Source organism: Lissotriton helveticus, chromosome 7 (assembly GCF_964261635.1).
Source record: "Lissotriton helveticus chromosome 7, aLisHel1.1, whole genome shotgun sequence".
Taxonomy (NCBI): domain Eukaryota; kingdom Metazoa; phylum Chordata; class Amphibia; order Caudata; family Salamandridae; genus Lissotriton; species Lissotriton helveticus.
The window spans coordinates 1270163784-1270179788 of record NC_136068.1 but is presented as its reverse complement, the minus strand read 5'-3'; the positions used below and the strand labels follow the sequence as shown (position 1 = coordinate 1270179788).

The window sequence follows — 16005 nt, the reverse complement described above, 5'->3', positions numbered from 1 at the left end:
CTGGGGCAGGAAAAGAGTTTCTAAAATCTGGCCAATCGCCACCAACACCCGTATTAGCGTTCAAAGGTGTCAGAAGAGGGAACAGAAATGCCCAGCAAAGAATGGACTTAAAAGCTAAAGTGCTGGCATTGGCTGAGAAAAGTAAACTGCTTGGACAGAATGCCTTTGACAAAACCTTGGAGGAAGAGGAAACCCTATCTGAACTCTCAGCTGATTTAAGTATGTTGGCTGTGGGTGGTGAAGAAGAAGAAGTAGGAGAGGGGGATGGAGTAGGGGATACACCGAGCAGAGAGAACGATAATCCGGTGAATTCTAAGCAGTATACCCTTTTCAGCAAGCCCCTCGCGATACGTGGAAAACCTACTGGCACACCGCAAACAAGCAGGGAGGAGCAAAAGACAGAAGATCAAATAGGTCAGAAAGGCCTACAGGATACGCAAGGACTGGAAAATACTACTCCCCCCTGCCCATGCCCTGTCAGCCCAAGTCACACATTCACAGCCCCAACTGAAATCGTACACAGTGCCAGATCCTGTAGAAACAAGTACAGCTTTCCATGGGGAATCACCTCTTATTAGCCAGCCACCAACCAAAGAAGCTCAAATACTTCTACAGACACCTCCAAAAGGAAGATGGGAATGAGACACTGGCAGATAAGTTGGATTTTGCATCTGAACCAGAACTAGAATCAGAGCCAGAAAAAGAAAAGGAAACACTCGTCACTTCAAGAGTCGACGAAAACCTTGGAAAGAAAAGAGCCGAACAAGACACTTCAATTCAAGAAATGCTTATGACTATTTTGCACGAATTAAGAGACCTGAAGGTATCACAAGCATTTGAAATATCACAGCTGCATAATAGGTTAACAAAGATGGAGAAAAATCTAGGCAACCTACCCAGAAGGGTTACAGAGGTGGAGGCTCGTGTCTCAGCCCTGGAAGATTTTTTGGGAAAAAGACTTTGCACCGGGCACAGTGCTCAATAGTGAAATGTGAAGCAATTAAACCTTAGACCCAAAGATCAAATTATACAGACAAGATTACTGTTATAATTGTTTTGATATATTTTTCTTTTTTATGTCACTTCTTTTTTTCTTTTCTTTCTTTCAGATTATTTTAGGTTTAGAAAAATATACAAAAATACATTCACAGTTAATTATTCTTTTCATAAAATGCACACTCAAGATTCTCTTGTACAAATTTAAACCACAGAATATTACAATGTATGATATATCCTGAAAAATATGTGTGTCTTCAGCTAGTACAAACAGAGCAGCCGAGGCCGATCTAGCAGGTAATTGTCTAAATTCTGTCAAACAAGACACACATATATGCCGATTTCAAAAAAACAGGTTACAGTTGTTAACTACCAAACACAACATATGCGTTGATTTTCAGAAAAATACAAATAAATAAAGGAAACGCGTTTGTAGTTAAGACCTGTGGTAGTTAAGACCTGTAACCAGTATTTTTCTGAAAATCAACGCATATGTTGTGTTTGGTAGTTAACAACTGTAACCTGTGTTTTTGAAGTCGGCATATATGTTGTGTCTTGTTTGACAGAATTCAGACAATTACCTGCTAGATCGGCCTCGGCTGCGCTGTTTGTACTAGCTGAAGACACTCATACTTTTCAGGATATATCATACATTGTAATATTATGTGGTTTAAATTTGTACAAGAGAATCTAGAGTGTGCATTTTATGAAAATAATAATTAACTGTGAATGTATGTTTTTCTAAACCTAAAATAATCTGAAAGAAAAAAAGAAGTGAAATAAAAAGAAAAATATATATATATTTTTTTATAACAGTAATCTTGTCTGTATAATTTGATCTTTGGGTGTAAGGTTTAATTGCTTCACATTTTACTATTTAGCACTGTGCCCGGTGCAAAGTCTTTTTCCAAAAAAGTTGTTTTCCCTGTTAGGGTAGTATCCTTTCTTACAGGGTGCCCGTGTGTTTTCCAGAGTCAGCCCTGGAAGATAACATCATCACCATGCAAAAGGATCTCCAGGTGTTGAATAAAAAGAAGAGCCAGATGGAATCGAAGCTACAAGATCTAGATAATTATAATAGGAAATCCAATCTACGTCTCGTGGGAAGATCGGAGGGCCTGGAAAGTGCGGAAATGGTAAAATGGACTGAGTCTCTGTTGAAAAAGGTAATACCTGAATCACAATCCCCAGAGACCATAGGGTACCTGCACATAAACCCACGAATCTTAAGTACCCACAAACTATTCTAATACATTTCTCAGATTATAGAATTAAAGAGCAAATCTTAAATGCGGCAATATCAAGGAGATCATCGGCAACCCCAGTACACGGCCTATCCCTACTGATGAGGGGTAATACCCCGAAACACGTGTCCAGGGATGGCGAAGACAGCGAAGATAGCAGAAGATCGAAAGATGATGCATCGCGAACACTTTACTACATTGACCAGAGTCCTTAGGGGCGACACCGCCGGTGTGTGAGTAGTGTGCGACCCCACCCCCATTTGAATAACAAAGAGTTGTGCCATGAGAAACATTAAAAAGTTTTCTTTGAGGGGTGGATGTGAGGTAAATCAGGGGACATAACAGGATGCAATAAGATAGCGTCCAATAGAAAGAGGGAAGGATAGTGTTGGGGAGGGTGGGGTGGAGGGGTGGGGGTGAAGCAGTTAGAAAAAGAGAGTTCATAGACAGAAACTTTTTCCTTTTTTGAATAAGTCAAAGAAGAGGATACGTAATGTTGCTATGGAAAGATGCTGTTTGATATAACTGATATATTGCACATTGAACATTGCACTTTAATGCACATTAATGTTGATATAATTGTACTGTAGTATTTTGGTCTAATTGGTCTAATAGCTGCCCGATTTGCACTTTTAATAGTCTTTTGCACAATTGACATAAATTTGTACTGTTGTATACTGGTCTAAATGCGTGATTTTCACCTTAATGTATGATTTTGTCAATTGTCGTAGTAGATATGGAAATGTATTGGTCTAAATATTTGCGCAGTTTGCACAACTGAAATGGCTTGTATTTTAGTGTATAACTTAGTCCGCTACCGTCTTATTGGGAGAAAAGAATCAACAATTTAAGCGGTCACTCATCTATATATTTGGCATACTTTGCACAAGTTGCACTTTAGAAATGCATTTTGCACATGTAGCACAAGTTGCACTTTAGTCAGTATGTCCCGGGGCCTGTGGACAAAACGGTAAACGTCGTTTACAACACGGTGTTTACACCGCACAACCTTTACCACGCTGCCGTTACAACACAAGTCATTACTACGACTTGTGCTGGATGGCGCTCTTGGTTAAGGAATATTGTGATTTTCTATTCCAACACCTACCCTACTGTTACGTGGGCTGGAGTTGGAATAGAAAATTATAATAATCCTCAATCCGCGCCCTCCAACGCAAGTCGTTGTAACGACTTGCGTTGTAAAATCCGCGATGTAAAGTACCACGATCAAAATGATCGAGTTGTACTATCATACATCCGGACACACAGGCTATATTTTCCTGTTTTTAAATACATCATGAATAGGAATAAACTGTTAATCCTGTCTCTGAATGCTAACTGTTTCAATAATAGGCGTAAAACTTGTGCAATAGAGAGCTGGCTAAAAGGCCACCACCCAGATGTGATCTTCATACAAGAGTCACATTTCTGAGCCTTAACAGATGCTAGTAAAATGTTTAAAAATTGGGTGGGTTTTTATTGCTCATCTGTGTCGGGGACAGCTCAGAGGGGTGTGAGCATCTACATAGGCAAGCATGTACAATTTCATGTTGAAGCATCACATTCAGATACGAGTGGTAGATGGACATTCTTGCATGGGAAAATAAACCAGACAAACCTGATACTTCCTACAATTATTCACCAGTCGTGGATGACCCGCTCCCCATTTTACAGTTAAAACAAGCACTGTCAGGTATACCTAGTCAGATCATATGGGGAAGTGATTTTAATTTTCTGCTAAATCCTGCGTTTGATTCAACCAAAAAAGACCGAAAGCAAAATATACCACAAGCAGCCGTCGCTTTGTTGAGTTGTAAGACAGATTTAGATATTCTGGATAACTGGCGCCTCAACAATCCGATCAAATGTGAGTTCTCTTGTTATTCAGCAAAATATGATTCATCATCAAGGGTAGAATTTTTTCTAACTTCCCATAATTTGGAAGTTAGTAAATATGAACATATAGTGAATGCCTTCTCAGATCATGCCCTCATTTAGATGGAAACCCTTCTAGGGAAGAAAGATGAAGAAGCATCAAGAAGGCGGTATTTTAATAAACTTAACTTAGCAGAGAAACAATGGTGTGCAGAATTAGAGCAGGAGATTAATTTATTTTTTATTTTAAATAAGGATTCTGCCCCAATTAACATAATATGGGATGCTTTTAAGGCTACACTGAGAGGCATAATCACCTCAAAAGAGATACCAAAACAAAAGGCTAAAAAGAAGGAGAGAATAGCAATAGAAAATAGTTTGGCCCATGCAAATCAAGAATATTTCAGAAATAGGACTCCAGATAATAGGCAAGAAGTACTGAATGCAAAAACAAAATTGAGGGAATTCTATTATGAGTTAGAGGATATGGCAAGTAGGTTATATCTTCAGACAAGCTATGAAGATAGCGAGTATACAGGAAGATGGCTAGCCTGGCAAGCAAAGGAGAAGCAAGTTCGAAATAGAGTTGAATGCTTTCAGGATAACGTAACTGAAACTTGCGTAAAGGCTACGTCACTAATAGGCGAGGTGTTTTTTAAACACTATAAAGATATCCATCAGACATCTCACCAGGTCTCCTTAGAAACAATTAACAAATTTCTACAGGAATTGATAATTCCAATTTTGGGAAATAATTTTAAAGATCTGTTGCTAGCTGAATTCACGGAGGAAGAACTAGATGCTGTTATCAGCTCTTTGCCCAACTGTAAAGCTACCGGAGAGGACGGCATACCCTCATAGTTTTTTAAAGCATTTTCTATAATACTCTGCCCCGAATTTTTAAGACTCGCAAACTATCTATTACAAGGGGGTGACACGCCAGTATCTTTCCGTACGGCAGTAGTGGTCAGTATTTTTTAAAAAGATAAAGATAGTGAAAAGGTGAATTCTTATAGGCCAATAAGCCTTTTAAATACTGACTATAACAGTTTCACTAAATCCCTTGCCAATAGGCTAAATAAGATGGTGGGATCACTTATTGGGACAGAGCAGTGCGATTTTTGTAGCGGGGAGACAGCTCTTTACTAATACAATTTTTTACTAGAGGCATTTGATTTTTTTAATATCAATAAGGTTGAGGCACAGATCTGGTTTTTAGATGCCGAAAAAGCATTGGATCTTGTTTCTTGGAATTGTCTTTTTACGATTTTCGAAAAGCTCGGCTTCCCAAATGAGTTTAGATTTTTATTAAAATAACTTTATATGAATTCCCAGGCGCACATTTTAAGCAATTCTGTCAATATAGGGACATGCCAAATAAATAGAGGCACCAGACAAGGCTGTCGCCTCTCCCCGATTTTAATTGCTCTATTTATAGAGCCATTAGAAATTGCAACCAGGGAAAAAAGAGCCCATATGGTCCCGGTTCAAGGAATGATGAACAGAAAATGATACGCTGATGATATTGTTCTTTTTTTGGACCCAAAGATAGATACTCAGACAGAAGTTATGAGAGTTTTTGCAGACTTTGAAAAAATAGGTTATAAAATCAATAAGACCAAAACAGAAATTATATTATGTAAATGCTGTGTGAATTCTCTCCTATTAGAACTTAGACAGACATACAACACTCGTCCAAAGAGGTATTTAGGGATCTATGTAATTGAGAGAGCAGAAGACCTTTTTTCCCTAAATTATATTCCATTGTCGAAAAAGGTGCGCTCTCCGCTAACATGATGGAATCAGCTGCCGTTATCAATAATAGGATGAGTTGCGTTTAACTCGAATGTCTGTCCCTCCACTGTTTGATTTTCTCTTTACTACAGCTCCCTGTTCAATACAGACCTCTTTTTTTTTATAAAGAAACAGTATGTTCTCCTCTTTCCTATGGACAAATAAGGTACCAAGATTGGCACTCTGCACTTTAAACTAACCTGTTGCAGAAGGAGGGTTATCTTTTCTGAATATTAGAAACTATTATTATGCGACATTTGCACATCACAGTTTTAGATTTTTCTTTTTAGATCCTCAAGAGGCAGATAACTTCTTCATGAATAAGATCCTAAGGGAATATAACATCATTGACCCTACAAGAGTTACTAAGTACCCTAAAAAGTACGTTATAAGATCCTACAATGGCTACTTAAACAAAAAACCCAGCTCTTAGCACACTACGATATTTTAATAATCAGTATCTCAACCAGGCTTTCGAATATATACACGGGGGAAACAGGTTTTTTAGAGAACAATATACTAAGGTTGTGGGAAGAAAATGGGTACGTCCAGATCCAGGGTTTCATCAAGGGGAACTGTTGGAAAACTTGGGCGGAGATTGAAATGGGGCTTCAACATTTAAACACAATTTTAAAGTGGTCATTTGTTAGATTAAAACCCATATTGGAAAAGTTAGATATGGAAACTCTGCGTTATAAAACGAATATCAACGAAGCCCTTAGCTGCCCCACACAACGGAAGATTAGTAACTGGATTAAAATCTTCGATGAGAATAAATCTCTTTCATTATATGAAAAAGTTAGGGCTAGATGGAAGAAAAGGGAAGTGTTAGATCTGGGGGTCTCTAGTTGGCAATGGTATTCACCTTTGTCCAAATAGGGACCCTTACTTCTAAGTCAGGATAAGGGGATTACACTCCTTAATAACACCTGCTCACTCCCTTGGTAGCTTGGCACAAGCAGACAGGCTTATCTTAGAGGTAGTGTGTTAAGCATTTGTGAATATACAAAGTAATACAGTGAAGACACTACAGATGGACACAACACAGGTTTTTATAAAAATGAGTATTCTTTATATAGACTTAAACACAAGACCACAAATGACAAAAATCCACAATACTACACTTAAGATTACTTAAAAGAGGATTAAAGTCTCTTGGTTCAAGTTGATGGTAAATGCGACAAAGATCTCAACAAAGTACCTGGATGCGTAACGCAAAGGGAACAAAAGGCTTGCAAAAAGGTAGATGCGTCGGTTCCGTGACCCGGGGAAACGGTTGCATCCTTCCTCAATTCTTGTGCAGAGTAGGGGGCTCGTCGTGAGCCTTACCGGTGCAGAGGTGATGCGTAGATTCTCGGCCTGCGGGCCCCGTTGCGGAGCGCAAGGTGGCGCCTTCATGCGATGCGATGATCCGGTTGCGAGGCGAGAAGATGGTGCCCATGTTGCGGCGCTGTGATGACAATGCGATGACACCCTGGCAGCCTTGCAACAACTCTGTACTTTGGAGCCGCAACAGGCCCTCCGACACGCTTCTCCAGTGATGCGATGGCGACCCTCTTGGTGGTGTCACGCCTCTCCGGGGATGCGACAGCAGGTAGCTTCGATGAACACACGCTTCCAGGGAGATGCGACGAAGGCTCGCTTCTCCGGCGTTCCGTTGATTTCAGCTGCAACGGTGACACGCTTCTTCTCGATGCGTCGCGCTTCCAGCGGCACGCAAGTGACTTTAGTCAGAATTCCCAGCAAGGAAATTCAGGAGGGAGCTGGAGGTAAAGTCTTTTATCCCTGAGACTTCAGCAGGAGGCAAGCACAGTTCAAGCCCTTGGAGAATATTATGTAGATGAAAGTCCTTACAAAGTTCCTTCTCCTTTCCCTTGGCAATGAAGCAACCACTGCAGGCCAACCCAGCAAACAGCACACTGGCAGGGGGGCAGTACAACTCCTGCAGCTTCCTTGGTTCTTCTCCTTGGCAAAAAGGTTTCTTGTTCCAGAAGTGATCTAATTTCTTGGGATCAGGGTCTCAATATTTATACCCCAAAATCCTTTGTTCTCTGAAGGCAGAGAGGCCTCTGCCTAGTCCAGACCAGTTCCTGAGCACTTTGTTTACATGACTCTCTTCTTCCTTTCACTGTGCAGGGCTGAGACATCAGCCGCCCCACAGGAGGTGGAGCCATCACAGGGGAGGGAAGATACAGCTCTGGAGCACACTGTTGACATGATTCCTTCTCTCCTTTCACAGTGCAGGGCAGAGACATCAGACAAGCCACAGGAGGTGGAGCCAGCATTGTAGAGGGAAGGCCCAGCCCTATTTAGGTCCCATGTGCAACTCCTCCTTCCCATCTAGATGCAGATCTCTCTATTCACCACCGGGCTGACCCAGCCTGCCTCCTGGAATCCCCCAGCCCGGTCACTCACAAACCCAGACAAGGAATACACAACCCAGCAGAGGCCAGCCTGGATAGTTAGGCAAGAAAATACCTACTTTCTAAAAGTGGTATTTTCCAACACATAATATTAAAACCAACTTTACTAAAAGATGTATTTTATTATTCTGAGTTCGAATTTCTACCATGTTCCCTGAGTCAGTTAATATTATAAGAATGTAATAATCTAACTGCCCATTCTGGCCTTGGAGAACAGGTAGCCTTCAATAGTGAAAAACGAAAGTGGCTGTAATTCACTATTAGAACATGCTACACACATCAGAGCATATCCCATCTTATACTTACAATGCACCCTGCCCTTGGGCCTACCATAGGGGTGTCTAATAGGAAGCAACGAGAAGGTTTAAGGACTGGCAAGTGGGTGCACTTGGCCAAGTCGACATGGCAGTGCTAGACTGCACAAAGGCCTTGCAATGGCAGGCCTGAGACACACTTTACAAGCTGCTTCTGTGGGTGGCACAACCAGTGCTGCAAGCCCACCAGCAGCATTTGATTTACAAGCCCTGGGCACACATGGTGCCCTGTACTAGGGGCTGAGAGATAAATCAAATAACCCAATCATGGAATAACCAATTAGTACATTCATTTAACATAGGGAGCACTTGCACTGTGTGACTGATTAGCAGTGGCACAGTGCCCAACGCATAAATCCAGCGAAACCTATCAAAACAGAGGAGGCAATCAGACAAAATGGAAGGGAGACTCACACCAATGATGCCAGGTCTAACACATGTCCCCTCCAGCTGAAATGTGGGGAGAACTACCCTTCCCCTTGGGAGTTCTCTTCACTAGGCTGAAAAATCTGGACAGACCATCAGCGTTGGCGTGTTAGGTACCAGGGCGGTGATCCACTGTAAAGTCCAAACCCTGTAGGGAAATGGACACCTCAACAACTTTGGGTTCTCACCCCTCATCAGCATTAGCTATCTGAGGGGCCTGGGGTCGGTCTGAACTAGGAAGTGAGTCCCAAACATGTATGGTCTCAACTTCTTCAGTGCCCAGACCACAGAAAATGCCTCACGCTCAATTGCACTTCACCTCTGTTCCCGTGGAAGTAACCTCCTACTGATGAAGGCTACAGGTTGGTCTAGGCCCTCTTCATTAATCTGTGATAGAACAGCCCCCACACCATGCTCTGAAGTGTCTGTCTGTACAATGAATTCTTTTGAGAAGCTGGGTGCCTGCAGCATGGGTGCTGTGCACATGGCAGTCTTCAGGGCGTCAAAAGCCTTCTGACAGGTGTCAGTCCAGTTCACTTTCTTGGGCTGCTTTCTGGAAGTCAGCTCAGTCAAGGGTGCAACAATGTTGCCATACCCATTGACCCACCTCCTATAGTACCCCTCGAGTCCTAAAAAGGCTCTCACCTGTGTCTGAGTCTTTAGGGGTTCCCATGCCAGGATGGTATCAATCTTGGGTTGTAGGGGCGCCACCAGGCCGCTTCCTACCTGGTGACCCAAGTACACCACGGAACCCTGCCCGATCTGGCACTTACTCGCCTTGATCGTGAGGCCTGCCTTGCACAGTGCCATCAACACTTCCCAGAGGTGCTGCAGATGTTCTTCCCAACTGGCGCTGAACACTGCAATGTCATCCAGGTAGGCGGCAATGAAATCCTCCAGCCCAGCCAACACCTGGTTGACCAACCTCTGAAAGGTGGCAGGTGCATTCTTCATCCCAAAGGGCATAACCCGAAATTGGTAGTGCCCATCTGTTGTGAAGAATGCTGACCTCTCCTTAGCTCCATCAGTCAAGGCGATCTGCCAGTACCTAGACGTTAAATCAAACGTGCTGAGGTACCGTGCAGCCCCTAACCAATAAATGAGCTCATCAGCTCTGGGGATGGGGTGTGCATCAGTCCTGGTGACTGAATTGAGCCCTCTGTAGTCCACACAGAACGGGAGTTCGGGTGTGGCACCCGGCGAGGCAGCCTTAGGAACCAAGACCATTGGACTCGCCCAAGGACTGTTTGAGGATTCAATGACCCCTAAGGCGAACATCTTGGAGATTTCCTCATTAATGTAAGCCCTAACCTTGTCAGTCACTCGGTAAGCCTTGTGCTTCACAGGAGGACTGTCGCCAGTGTCCACATCATGGACACACCACTCTGTGACACTGGGAACCAAGGAAAATAGATCAGAGAATTGCCCCAACAGCTGGCGACAATCTTGCTGCTGATCAGGGGTCAGTGTGGCCGAGAGGATGACACCATCCACTGACCCATCTTGCTCTGTTGCAGACAGGAAGTCAGGAAGAGGCTCGGTCTCCTCCTCCATTCCATCTTCTGTCGCTAGGAGCATGCCCACTTCGGACCTTTCTAAGTGGGGCACTGATTAGCAGTGGCACAGTGCCCAAAGCATAAATCCAGCAAAACATATTAACACAGAGGAGGCAATCCGTCAAAATGGAAGGGAGACTCACGCCAATGATGCCATGTCTAACAGGAAGATAAACAGATTCTTAAACCAACCTGGAATAGGCTTAATAAGTTAAACCCCTTCCATGCTGCAGCGATTTTTTTTTTTCCCCCCTGTGCTGCAAAATCGCTAATGGATGGGTTTATGACGGCCCCCAGCCGTCATCAGCACACGAGCACCGTAGTGCATGACGGATGGGGGCCGTCATCAGCATGCAAGGGGTTAATGCAGTTGTATTCAGAGGGTCGAATTTTAAACGCATGCAATACTATTCAAAATGGTTGATATATAGAACACCCTCTTTTGTTCATAAAATATAACCCGCAAATAAAATCGACTGCAGGCAGGTTGACACAGTTCCAGTTCAGCAAAAAAACAGAATACAATAAAAGTAAACAGAAGGCAGTGGAATACATTTTCAGTTACTGTTGGAAGATACCCAAGGTTCACAAACATCCTCAAAATAATTATTGGTGCTCAAGAGGCTGTGAGTGGTGACAGAAATAGTGGTCACCCTTCTGCAATTGAACTCAGACCTATACCTTGTGTCTTCCAGCCTTTCTTGCTATTTAACGGTGGCAACATTGGAGGCTCTGGCTTGCCTTTGCTACTCGTTTTTCGGCCCTTGTTTTCTTTTTCTGCTTGTTTTCTGCTGTCTGTGTTGCCCTCTTCTGCTCTGTTTTGTCTTTTCTGCTCACTTTTCTGCCCTCTGTTTTGCCTTTTTCTGCTCGCTTGTTTTTGCCCTCTGTTTTGCCTTTTCTGCTCGTTTCTTCCCGCCGTTTCCTCAAGACCTGGCTTTTCGACTCAGACCTAGCGCCCAGATACCTCCAGGGGTGACAGTGCCGCGCTCTACAGATGCTGATTGATTGAGTGATGTGCTAGATTCTAGCATATCGCTTTGTCTTTTTAGCTTGTAATGCATGCGCTTTTTGTCAGCACATATCAATGCTTCAATTGAAGCCTCCAACTGTATTGTGTTTGCTGTACTTGTGCTGCTCCCACAATTAAAGGTCTGCTAATATTTCATTTTCTGATAGTTGTGTTGCTCATGAGTTGATCCCTGTGGACCCCAAGTTAAGAACCGCTGTACTGGACTGCTTAGTGATGCGCATGAAACTGGAACAAGCAATGTATTGCACCATTCACTAGAATTGACTACTTTGCCTTTTTTACATTTATCTCTGACTTGCTCTCTTTAGGAGAGTAGGATCTGCTTACTATGGTTACCCCCCCCCCTTTTGCTGGTGTTTCACTGTTTGTTTACTTTAGTCTGGCTGGGGCCCTGCTATTCAGGACCCCAGCCTAGCTGCTTCCTCTCTAAATTGATTGCATGCACTTTAGGTACACTCCAGATTGGTTACTGGGTTACCCTTGTGAGTCCCTAGTATATGGTACCTTAGGTACCAAGGGCATAGGTACCCCAGAGGCCTACCAGGGGCTGAAGCATGTATTATGCCACCCCTGGGAAGCCTTCCAAAATGGCACCACAGGTCTGCTACTGCAGCCTGGGTAAGGTGGTGCATGCACCCCTTACTAAGATATAGGTTACCTATATCTACCTTTAATCACTGACACATATAAACCTATAAGTCACTCCTATGGCAGGCCTTATCAATCCTGAAGGCAGAGTGCTTGGTTTTGTGTGAGAGGGTGCCCATGCATGAGCAGGTCCTCTCTGCAGCTTTTGGAATCTATTCTCTGATGCTGTTCTGTGATGCAGCCAGACCATATACTCTTAATTGCATTATAACCTCGCGGTAAATGCTAACCTTGGAATGGCTGCATGGAAACATGTTGTGTTTGGTGTCAAATACTTTGGAATCCTACCCCCTTGCCGGTTCTGGCGCCGGGGGTAGAATTCCACCCTTCTTGAGGGAGAAGACATGTACACACTTACCTAACCGGTAATAGTTTAAAAGAACCCCAGCATCACAAAATTGGGACTGCAGCCACAGACACGAGTCTGACCTCCTGCTGCTGGACGAAACTCCGGCAGGGGAGGCCTGGACAATATGTTTCCTGTCACAGGGAGGTGAACCACCTCCCAGACAGGCTTTAGTGTATTGGGGCTCGGTGGGTGCATTCATAAAATGCTTTTCAGACAGTGCTTGGGGCACACTTGGTGTCCCTGTGCATACCCCAGTTCAAACCGGTTGCAGGGGCACTCAGCCCCTGCTCTGGCGCGAAATTACCACCAACTAATTATTACTACCAATTAACCACCCCCTCCCTGGGTCCTTCCAAAGGTGGGACCCTAGAGTAAGTCCAACCCCTAAACTTAGTATAAGTATAGGAATCCAGTCCTTAGGACTTTAGATTATACCTGGACGAAACTCTGCAACATATATCCTGGAACTTCGACATTCTATATCGACTAGAAGACGGAAGACTCTCCCTTGGCATCAAGAAGTGACTCCCCTGTTTAAACAGGCACCAAAGAAGCATCTTGCCGGTCTGCATTTCCAAGGCTCCCGCCGGATCCCGACAGATATGCGACTAAGGACACGGACTTCCAGTCTTCTCAGAGGCCGACACGAGATCCCAGCAAAGCTGAGACCCGCAGTCCTCACGAGTGACGTGAAACTGGAACTCCTGAACACCATGCACATTTGCAAGTGCATTAACTCCTCGAGCTTTCCCGAGGTTGTGCATTGGGCTACTTGTAGTCTAAGCCCCGAGCATCCTTTGCACCGAAGATTGTTCCGTGGGCCCGCTTTTAGCATTTCCGCTCGAGGCTCCTTCGCGATCCCTGATCCGTCGACTGGTGGGTCCCCACTAAGGTAACTCTTTTGTTTCTTGGGCTTTCCTGGTTGCTACAGACGTGCTCTGAATCCCCTCCAAATGGTCAGTCCCTCAGACCTTGCTGGTCTGTACCGAAGCCAATCTTTGCTTTCTGCGTGGGTTGCTGTTGCCAAGGCTTGTTGGGTCCAATCCGGATTCTGACGCCGCAGCACTTGACATCCTTTGTGAGACAGCTCAAATCCAGCACCTGGTCATCGACGACGCCTCCTGGTCCTCGTGGCTGAAGAGTCAAGCTTCACCTTCTGCACCTGAAATCACCCGACATCGGTGGGCATCTTCTCATCGCCTTTCTGGTCACTGGCAAGTGACCCAGACTCTGTCCCCTCTGCTTTCAGGTTCTTCAGATCTCCGACCCACCCTTGGATCCATCCGGACACTTTCCACTTGGTCGCCTGCTTCACTTTTCCGCAGCTCGCCCTAGAAAACGATGACGAAACCCGACACGAAAAGACACCTATGCACCCGGCTTCCCTGGGTGAGGTAACTCGAGTACTTCGGTGCTCCCGTGGGTATTGACTCTAGAACTGCCTAGTTCTAAAGGGGTTCGCTCCAAGTCCACTTCTAAGTGTCCCTAATCTTTAAAATTCTAATCGCAACTTTCTCCATAGAAGTCAATAGTGATTCACAGCTGTGTTTAGACATTGCACGCGTTCCCTGTGGGTCCCCTGTGTCACTACCTTGGGTGGTTCCTGGTTTCCCCAGCGGTTCTACAGGCCCTAGGCCTGGTCTCTATGTCTATTGTGGTTCTTATACCACTTTCTTAGTATATGGTTTGGTACGCCCCTAGGGCTAACCATAGATTGTGCTAATTTACTGTGTGCTAAATATGTTTACTGTATGTACTTATGCTTCTAGCCTCATAAAGAGCCTAGGGGGATGTGTTTAGAATAAAGACATATATTTTATATATATACCTTGTGTGCTTCTCCTTTCATTTGGTCATTCATGAGATTATAGACTGGTAAAACAAGCTGCTTTACATTCCTTCAAGACTTAGCCTGAAGGCTGCTCTCCACAGCTATCAGGATAGTTTTCTATATAGGTTGTCTTTAAACCTACCATCAATAAGGGTCGTTTGGACTGGTGCAAGGTGCCCACTAGAATAGTGGACAGCATATGCCAGGCCAACTTCTCACACTCTCCTCTTCTAAACATGAATATAAAATGTTCTTGTAGATTTATTTGACAATGTTATTTGATCTATATAGGATATAGAGATGCATAATAATTAGTACTTCCGTTAATTAGCTTAACACTGTCATTGGTCGTTTCAACTAAATTGAAGAGTAAACTGTCTCTCTTCAGAATCCTAAATTAAATGACTTTTTGAAAGATCTTCAACCTGTTAAAGGGGCATAACGGTGACATTACGTTGTTTAGTTTTATTGTGTCTTATTTACGAAGCACATTTGTACAGAATTACCGTGGGGTTTAGAGGGTGACTGTATGCTTCATAAATGTGTGTGGTGGATTTAATGCAGAGATTGGCGTCCATGATGGAAATGGCTGTTTCTCTTCATTGTTGTTACATTACCAAATTAATACCGAATTACCAAACTGCTACAACCTTTTCCCTCCTGAGGCGGAAGCCGGGAGGTCTCCCTTCTATTCTTTGCACGTTTTAGCTGTGTATTTTAACTTGCTTGTGTATTCATTTTAACCTGTGCAATTTAGGCTTGTGCTTCGCGCTTGATTTAAGAAGCGTTTTGCTGCCTGTAAAGACTTCCCAGCGCTCTTAGGCGCCTCGTTTGCTCCCCTCACCCTGCCTGGGTATTCAGACCGCCCTCAGCTGAGTATTGACGCCGAGGGCTGGGATCTGATTTTGGCCGCCATCTTGGGGGTAGGACTCGCCGCCCTCGCGCTCTAGTAGCGCTATAAAATGCTCACCTCTTCCTCCGCGTATGCGGATGCGTACTGCGGATGCGCCTGACCTGCGCCTGAGTCGCGCCAGAGTCTGCCCGTCTGCGCCCGTCAGCGTCCCGGAGGCGCACGGCTTGGCAGGCTCTTCTAGGCCCTACTCTTCCCCTACACATATCATCATGTTATCTTATACATCCCAGGAGCTCCACTCTATCAACAAAGCGGCGGAGTCCTGTCGCTCAGTTTTTCCCGGACGTTTTAGGGGTAAGCATAAATGCCCAGGGTGCAACTGGCAGCTTACTAGCGTACGTCCGCCTATATCTCATATGAAGGAGTGTAATACTAAACACCTTTGCCTACTCCTCAACACTAGGTCTATGCACAGACACGCTCAGGAGATCCTTGATCTCCTGACTATTGACAAACCTGCCTGTCTGATGCTTACTGAGACATGGCTCAATGAGTCCTCTCATCCTGACATTGCTGCAGCTATCCCCCCTGAGTACAACATTCTTAGACAAGACAGAGATAAGGGTAGAGGGGGAGGAGTGGCCCTCGTTGTGAAAAAAACTATCG

General features: G+C 44.2%; 1 protein-coding gene across 1 annotated transcript in view; it reads left to right on the top strand.

The window, feature by feature from the left end:
- The window catches only part of FDXR (ferredoxin reductase), a 414311-nt gene that overhangs the window by 7219 nt on the left and 391087 nt on the right, over nucleotides 1-16005 (top strand). The gene's annotated exons all lie outside the window — the stretch shown is intronic.